The following is a 10,702-nucleotide window of genomic DNA, read 5'->3' as shown; positions in this document are numbered from 1 at the left end:
GAATATTAATATCATGCATGATATATTTATAAAAAATTAATTTTTTTATTCTTGATGAACATATTCTCAAATTATTTAAATGTGATGCATTTTTCTTAAATATGACATTTTAAGAACATTAAGAAATTTCTCAATTAAATAAATGCTAATGAGAGTTGAACAGGTGTTTAGAGTTTTTCAGTAAAAGTGTAAAACTATACCATATCTAATATAATCATACTATGAATAATTTAAGAGTAAAATCAACTCAGTTTGTTTAAATAGAGTTGACTTAAAATTTTTAATATTATCCACTCTAAATGTATATGTGTTTATATATTTTCTTAAATATAAAATCTTTTATGTATTTGTTTTAAACCATTTAAACTCTCATGTTTGATCTATTTTTATATTTTTAATATGCAGAATTATATTATAAATGTCTCTTTAAATAAGCATTTTTTTGAATTTTTTATATAAGTTTTTTTATTTGTTTATACTTAATTTTTTTTTATTCAATAAAAATTAAATTTTTATTTTTTTAATTATACAAATTTTAATATTATATTATAATACTATTTTTTTAAGTTTAAATTAATAATAAAATAATAATTATATAAAAAACACTAATAATATAAAAAGAACAGTTTTAGTTGGAACAAATAGTTGTTGTATCATTCTTATCACCGAATTCTATATTTGCACAAGATACAGAAGTTTCATGTTTCATCAATTTGAATTATATGATATTTTCACAAAGTTCGAATATCAATAATTATGATTTTTTTTATTTATATATATGACTCTTTTTTCTCAAAAATACAACTCGCTCAGCACTTCACTTTACATTAAGTAGTATTACCATTGGTGAAGGTTAATTAACTTATTTAAAACATGAAGAAGAAAAAATGAAAAATAAATATACAAAGACATACTATACCATTGTGAAAAAAATTTATATTGATAAATAAGATTGTCAAAATAGATGAATATATGTATTAACTTATTTAATTATTTTCAAAAAAAATAAAAAAATAAAAATATTTGTTAAATAGTTATATTCTATGTATTCTTTATGTACTCTTACTATAAATACTTATAACCATACATTAAATAACTAACAAGTTAATTAATTTTTATTCTAATTAACATATATTAAAATGACTAATTAATTATAATTGAACTCACGTCTGTTAATAATAGAAAATGATTTAAATAACACTCATAAAAATAAGACGTTTAACAATTTTGGTCTTACTAAACATGAATTAAATATATTAGTCTGTAAAATAAATAGATCTTTCAATTTCTTCTCATTTTCTTTGTTTAGTTTTTAACATTTTTTTAACAATCAAATTCAAATATTTCAAATTTAATTGGCCCTTAATTGTGGGGCAATTTAATTTTGAAGATATATATATATATAGTTAATATATAATTGATTCACTAATGTAAACTATTAAATAGATCAAATCAATTCATATTTGAGAAATGTTAAAAAAATTATTAAAATTTATTATTTTTGGTTATCAATTAATTATTAATATTTAAAACTTAAAATATGAACTAAGAATATAAGATATGTAATTTGATTACTAAACTAAAAAAATTGGTTAATAATTAAGAGTGATAATCAAAGATAATAAATTTTAAAAATCATCTACATTTTTCCGTTTAACACCCGTATTGATTGATGAGTATTAGGGGCAGGGGAAGCACATGGAAATTTTAATCTGAAAGACAAAATATCTGTTGTTTGCACGAAGTCATGAATATGATAAACAGTGTCCCAATCTAAACCTACTACAATCTATTCTCAACCTGAAAATTTGCCGACAAATGATCGAATTAATAATAATAAAAAAATTAAATCGAATTTCTTTAATTAATGTGTTAAATATTTTATTTAGTTTCTTAAGATAAGCAGTATTTGAATTAAAATACTATTTGAGTTAAAATTCAAAAACTGACAGACACATCCTCGCTGAAAATCACTTCTTCACTGAATTCAATTAAGTAAATAAATAAATAATGGTTTGTCAGAATAAGATTTGAATATACACGTTTCAATTAGGACCATTAGAAAAATAGAAAAGGGAACATAAGGAGCAGAGTATTGTTCCCTGTTTCCTACATTCTGTAAAACAAAACAAAGTAAGAGTTGTTTGTTCTGAATTTTTATTATTGTAAAGTGTTCTATCACGGACACAATCATAAATTGTGCATATCCCTCTGACACAAATTCAAAAGAAGAGACAAATCCATATTTTCAGGGACAGATTCTGTTATCCTTATTGGGCCATATTAATTAATATGATCCTCTTGCCAGCAGTGGAGAATTGGAGATAAATACGTGTGCTGTGCACGTTATATTCTTGTTTGGTTTTTTCCTCCTCTTCGAATAATTGTTAGGACCCTTTGAATCTTCACCTGTGTACCCATACAGCTGTGCTATTCCTTAATCACTCTTCAAGATTAACATAAAATTTAGGTAAAATTATTTTATGTAAAATTTTTAAATAAAATTAATAATTAAAAATATTAGATAATATTACTTATTTGGTTAAATAAAAAAATATTATATGTATATTAAAAATAATAAGTATATTAAATATATACTAAAATTAATTATTAAAATTAATTATTAATATATAATATATTAAAAATAAATTAAAATATATATATATTTAATAACTAATTTTAATATATAAATAGTATTTTTTAAAAAATAATTAGTATGTATTTACTGTATTTATAAATAAATACATAATATTATTTAATTTTTTAAATATATTTTATATTCTAACATATATTTTATACTTATAATTAATTTGGTGATTAATTTTTTATATAGATGTAATATATTATTAATTAAATTATTATCTAATAATTTTTAATTACCAATTTTACTTAAAGAGAACTACATATAAATTTTTAGGTTAAAATTTTAACTAAGATAAATATATGATATAATATAATATTTGCAAACTTTTTTATTTATATAGAGAAAATCTCATACATATTCGTACAATTTAATGTAAATTATTATAACCTATAAATAATTTTTATTTTTAGTATTTTTTTGAATTCACATCTAGTTTTAGTTCAACTCACAGTTTAATAATTAATATTTTTATATAATTTATATCAAAAATTCTTTAAGAAAAAAATAAGATATTTTCATGACTTTCTTGATATACAACGTCTTCCTGCAAAGGTAAACATTTTTAGTGAACAAAACAAAAAAGTTATTGTCCAATACAACTTGCAACATTATTTTGTTAATTCTTGATCTATATTATAGCTCATTGTTGAAAACTTTCCACTGTTTTATGCCTAACTTAATGCAAATTATACAGTAGGTTTTCTTTTACAATAAAATTTATGGGAGTAAATAATTAAATTTATCTTTAAAAAATAGTTTATTTTTTAAATTAGTCTTGAAATTTTTTTTAATTAAATTTGTCTTTTAAAATTAGTTATATTCATTTTTTTTGTCACTCTTGTTATTCATGGTATCAAAATTTGTTTATATGGCATGTTAAGTGACACCATAATACATACCTAACAATTCTAATTAACAGCTAACTTGATAAATTTATGAAATTAAATCAACTATAAATGAAGAGATTTTAATGTCTTAATATCTTTCTTAATTTGTGATTGATTTAATCTAATTGCATAAACTTGTATTATATTATTCGTCAATTAAGATAACTGGGTATGTATTATGGTTATAGTAGTGTCATTTGATGTATTACATCAATAAATTTAGACTCTGTCAATAATAAAAGTGATTAAATAACTAATATAACTAACTTAAAATTTTTAAAAAAAATTTTATTAAAAAAATTTTAAAAATTAATTTAAAAACGATTAATTTTTCAAAAATAAATTTGATTATTTATTCAATTTCTTGAATTGAGTTCCTATTATTAATTCGATTTAACAACTTTGGTATCATTCGTAACAAGTTGGAGAATCATCGTGTTCAATGTGTACAATGTAAACGTTTTGACATAAGACTCAAAGTGATATATACATAAAAAATTGAATTTGGATGTATTAATGATATAAATGATTTTACATAAGTATTTAACTAAATATATATTTAAATAGTTGTTTAAATAATAGATACAAAATTTAATAATTTAATAATATAAATGAAGTATTCATATAAAATGTATTTTCAAATATTTTTGGATAAAAAATTAATTTATAATATATAATTTAATTTTAATATATTTATAATATAAAAAGATTTTAGGCATAACATCCTATTATATATCATCACATCAATGGTTACCAAGATTATCTACTAAAAAATAAAAAACTAAAAATACTTGTTAAATGGTTACATCCTGTACTCCTTATATATTTTTACTATAATTAATTACAATCGTATATTAAATAATTAGTAAGTTAAACTAATTTTTATTTTAATTAATATGTACTAAAATGATTAATTTATTATAATTGAGCTTATATTTATTGTTAATAAAAAAATATTTAAATAATATCAATAAAAATAATTAATTTCAATAATATAAAACAGTCTAATTGAATGATTTTATAAAATAATTTATATATATATTTTTTAGTGGCTTAAATAAACTAAAAAAAGCAATAAAAACATAAAAAACTGCAATTTACATATATATGTTTTAAATTAAGTGAATATACAGAGGAGGGACAATAGGAGGTAAGAAATGAATAGAATTGTCTGTGAAACCCATACCAGTAAAGAAGAGTGCGTTGCATGCCTAGGAGTCTGGAATCCGAAAATTAAGGGATAATAGGGCCTTCTATGGAATCATCCTAGTGGCAGTTTAGTTGTTGGCACGTGAAAAAGAAGTTTAGTTGATCCGGTGTAGTAAGATTGCTTAGTATTGACTATGATTATAATAGTAGCAGAGTCTTTTTCCATCAGTTTATTTCAGATAAACACAGCAACAAAAGAAGGGCGCAAAGGAACCCGCACATTACAGAAATTTACATGCCATTGTCTTCCATTTACTCCTAGTAATGTTAATAATGTTTTGGGCATAGCAAAATTACTTTTAATAATTAAAAGAAGGATGTGGTTTTGCCTGGGAAAAAATTTTATAATAAAAAAAATAAGATTTTCGTTTTGTCATTAATTAAACGAATTTAAAAATAAAAGCTGGTTAAAACGTTACTAGTGTGTTACAAAAAAAGTTAAAAAAATGAATAATATTTTGTGAAAATGTCAGCGATCTTTTGTATTTGCACAAATAAAAAAAATAAAGTATTGTTTTGTCTTAACATTTAGATTAAATTGTCCCTAATATTCAATGGTCCTATTTAAGTCTCTAACGTTTTAAAATTGACTCAATGTTGTCATGTCATTAGGATCCATTAACAGAATTGACGGCAGTATAAAATTGAAACGATTTTGAAACGCTAGGAACTTAAATAGGACGAAAAACGTTGGGACAAAAACGATACATAAAAATAAATTTTAGTTTTATTCTTCAGTAATATTAATTTTTTAGTGTACATAGTATTCAATTATTTTTTAATCACATTTAAGTAAATTATACTTAATTACATTACATTCATTCTAAATAAATTTATTTTTTATAATTTTATACTTAAAGTTATAAGTTAATATAAAAATATAAAAAATTTATTTAGAATAAAAATAGTGTGATTAAATATAATTTACTTAATTGTGATTAAAAAATAATTGAATATTATATACAGTAAAAAAATTTAATATTATTGAAGAATAAAATTAAAATTTATTTCTATGTATTGTTTTTGTCCCCAACGTTTTCGTTCTATTTAAATTCCTAACGTTTTAAAATCGTTTTAATTTTATCCCGCCGTCAATTCTGTTAACAGATCCCTAACGGCAGGACAACATTTAGTCAATTTTAAAACGTTAGGAACTTAAATAGGACTATTGAATGTTAGGAACAACTTTGAGACTTACCTCAAACGTTAGAGGGACTTAAATAGGACCATTGAATGTTAGAGATAATTTTGAGACTTACCCCAAACGTTGGTGACAAAAATAATATTTTACTCAATAAAAAATATAAAACTAACTATAAAAAAACAATAGTGTCGTGCCGAAAAATAAAATTTTATTTTGAGGAAGAACTTAAATTGTTCTTAATATTGAGAAAGTTAAACAATTTTAGTAAGTATAACAAGTTTATAAAATAAAAAGTTATGTTATTTTATAAATATCCTACAATAGTCTAATTTTGTCATACACACAGGAGTATTATGTTATGGGTGGCTACTCCAATGAAGATTTTATGATTGTTATCATGTGAAGATATTTCATTTTGACCATTAGATAATAGATTGTAGGGCTTGATTTTTATTTGAAGTAAAAGTGTTACCTTTATTCAAAGTGTTGCTAAACAAATAAGTTACATTTTTTAAACAAAGATCATCATAAAAAGATGTTTTTGCCATCTTCATGAGAATAGTTGCCTTATGTTATTGTTGTTCCTTTTTCAATAGTATATAAAAGTCTTAACTATACTTTCTCTAAATATAGATCATCAAGCTAGTGTTAAAAAGAATGACAAATATTTTATTTAATAGATTCGTCCATTTTTAAATAATGCACAAAACTGAAAAATTTAATATGTAAGAAATATTTTTGACTCATCATCGTACTAAACTACAAACCTCACTTATTGTGCGGGTTTATTTGATTTAAGTGTATTGTGCAAATATCTTGTACTTTAACAATAAAAATTATAATTAACCGTTAATAACTATAATCAATAAGTACAATAGCAAATAATATAAATTAACATTCATATTAGTTACTAACTAGTCAGTGTAGTAATAACTATTACTGTAATTAATAATTACTAAATTCCTATAAACTCTAATAATTGATAATTACTAAATTAATGGTTAATTATTAACCACTACTATAAATACAAAAATTATTTATAAATACAAAATGCTGAAGATATTTTATAATGTGGTCCTCATCACGTGAAATATCAAGTTTTTCTGTTTTCGTCTTTTCTAAATTCTATAGTTAAAAAATATACTAACAATTAATGATAATTATTTTATTTACTACTAATTATTCTTTTATAATTAATATTAAAAAACATATATTAAAAATTAATAATAATTCTATTTCTTTTAATAAATATGCAAAATAAAACTAAAAATACTAAAATTGTACACTAATTATTGCACACAATAACAACTAATAATAATACTACTTTTAATTAAATATTTAAAGTAAAACTAAACTTACATGACAACACATGCTAATAATTAATAATACTTATTTTTAATTAAATATTTAAAATAAAATATAAATGACTAAAAATATATCCTAACCATTAATGATGATAATTCTGTTTTTCCTTTTTTTTTTTGATAAATATTTTCAACAAAACTAAAATTAGTAAAAATATATACTAAAAATAAATTATAATAATTTTTTTAATAAATAGTTAAAATACAACACAAAATCTTAAAAATATGTACTTAAAATTAATAATAATTCAATTTTATTAATAAATATTTTAAATAAAACTAAAATAACTACGAATATAAATTAAAAATAATTGCAACTTCTAATATTTTACGTAAAATAAATATTTTTAAAAATAAATACTTATCATTAATAATAATAAAAACTAATATATTTTAATAAATGTTTAACATAAAAGCTAAATCACTAAAAATATGTACTCACACCTATTAGATAATTCTATTTTTGAAAAAAAATAAAACTAAAATATACTAACAATTAATTAATAATATATACTAACAAGTAACAACAATTAATTAACCGTAACAATAGTAGTATTACTACAACTATAACAACAAATTATATTCTTTATTTAACTAGACCTGATCAACTAACAAATTCTAACACAAATGTTCAATAGCATACTCTTCACAATTAATTTTATTTTATTAAGATAAATCATTAAATTAAACAATTTTATGGATATTATTATCAATTTAAATGATCATTAAATTTCTTTGTAGATTACTGCTTTTTATTGTACTAGTATCCACCTAAATCATATATATTACTGTTTTTTAAATTATTAATAATAATTTCTATTTATTTTTTATTTTTTTGTAGCATTTATTGATTAGTTAATATTTTACGGTAATGAATTTAATATAATAATTATTAGAATTATATTTTGATGAATAATAAGCAAAAATTTTAATTTGTAATAATTTAAAATAGAAAAAGTAATTTCTTTAATAGTACTAAATTAGTTTACGTACTAGCTTATTGAAACAAAAAAAAAGACCATATATTTATTCGATTTTTTATTTTGATATTAGATACAAGTGTGCAAAGCACACACATATGAGATAGAATAGTACTATTTACAATTCATAAATTTTAATTTTAAAAATAAAAAAAATATTTTTTTTATAATGCACCTTCAAAGATTGATAATATAAAATTATTTTATTTTACAATACGCTTCCAACAAATTGTTTGGATGACAGACCGTCACTAAATATTTGTTAAACATCTAATTACTAATTACCTAGTAATTCACCAACACTAAATCAATATATAAAAAGATTAGCCATATTTACCATCTTAATAGATTGTATGAAACATATTAAAAAATTTAACATATTATTTCTTTTTTTATTGTATAATAAGTATTGTAAAATTTTTATATTATATATATAATTTATGTTAATGAATATTAACATATGAATTTTGATTAAAAACCTTTTTTTGATCAATTTATTGAATAAAAAATTTTGATGCTAGATATATATTTTAAAAATAATTCAGATAATACTTCACAAGTGAAATTACAAATGTTGTTATTTGATTATTTTAATTTTATTGAATAGTGATGAATAATAAAGATAAAATAAATATTTCAAAGATATATATAATAGAAATAAATTTGATCCGTTAAATAATTTTATTTATACCAATGGTTAAGATTACAAAAAACAATAATTAAATGATATTATAACAAATTTTAATCTTAATTATTCATGAACCATTTATAATGTTTAGTTATATGGCTCAAATTTGTTCGTTTTACTTTCGTATTAACGAGATCACTCCTTTCAATGTCATTAATCAAACTTAATATATTCTTATGATTACTTTATCATATATATCAAAACATTGTTTTTTTTTTTTTCAATTTTATTTCATCACGGGGCATTTTTATAACAAACAAAAGAGGCAACTTTATTTGCTACTAAGATGTCACTTATCATTTCATATTTTGAGTATACATGTTTCTTTCTCTTTTCTTCTTGTTGGGGCTAAAAGAAACAAGCAATTCACCAAGCCAGCGTTAAAGATTAGAATCTCACAAAAGAAAATGCTAATGAAACAACACCAATTGAAAAAAGAGACTCGTAATAATTAATATCTATGCATGAATAAATAAGGTAAAGAAAAAGGGCTTCATATGAAATGACAATGAGAATCTTACATTAATATGCTTAACATATTGCCAACAATGACTAAGATAGCCAAACAATTATATATATTCTTTAGGTCCACGATTGTTTTATTTAAACTAACGTAAGAATAATAATGATGTAAAATCAACTACAATAATAATATGGTTGATATAATATAGGACATCAAATTGAAGAAAAATAGATACAATATACATTTACTTAATGAAAAGTTGGAAATCATTGCTGGGCTATTTTGTGCGTGACAGAGAAAGATGTATCATACAGATAATGACGTAGATATTATAACAGCAATATTTAATATTAATCATTATTTTATGAGAAGACTTGGTTAACTAATTGTATAATATTAATAAAGTGTATTTAGTAGACCTAGAAAAAAAAGTATTTTGTATGGAAAATAAAACTAGTTATATGCACATATATGATATTCATGGATTTTCACTCCTTTTTTTTTTGAAAACCACCACAAACCACACTACTTGAGTATATTTCTATATATCAATTTTCATCATGATAGAGTTACTGGTACGATTTTGAGTATATTTACTAAAATTATTTATATAAGTTAAGAACATTTATAATAATTATTTATTTATTAGTTATTTTATATATAGCTTTAAATATTTTACCGTCGAATTGTCACTAAATCTAACAGTAATCTAATTTTGTTCATAATTAGAACTTAGTACAAATATTATAAACTAAAATACTTCTTTCATACACAACAAAAATACATTTTAAAAGTATGTAAATAATTTTTTTAATTCATGAAGATATAAATAAACATGTATAATTATTTGTGTGTGATAAGATTGAAATTATAATTTTAAATTATTTTTTAAAAATTAATTTAAATTATAATAATTTAATTAATAAAAAAGTAATATATTATGTATTGTTTGATTTTTTTTAATAAAATTCTGTTATTTATAATAAAATCTTGTAGAATGTACAATGAAAAATCTTGATAATCATGAAGGATTGAGAAGTAGGAAAAGAAAAGAATGAGAAGAAGAGAGAGAGTACTTGTTGAGTACACAAAAGACAAAATATGCATATTCATCATATCACAGTATTGAACCTTACACTAATAAAAGCTTAGCTATACTACCAATTGAGTTGCTGTTCTGAATTACTCTCGGTTTATCACTTTGTAGCTGTTGAAATGGTCACTGCATATGTTATTGTATTTTGCCAATGTCGCTACATATTTTCAATTTTTTTGGGGGGTTCCATGTACTTTGGTGAGTATAATCTCAGTCATTCATTCTTT

Source organism: Arachis hypogaea, chromosome 18 (assembly GCF_003086295.3).
Source record: "Arachis hypogaea cultivar Tifrunner chromosome 18, arahy.Tifrunner.gnm2.J5K5, whole genome shotgun sequence".
NCBI lineage: Eukaryota > Viridiplantae > Streptophyta > Magnoliopsida > Fabales > Fabaceae > Arachis > Arachis hypogaea.
The sequence above is the reverse complement of the archived record's forward strand: the minus strand, read 5'-3'. Positions refer to the sequence as shown.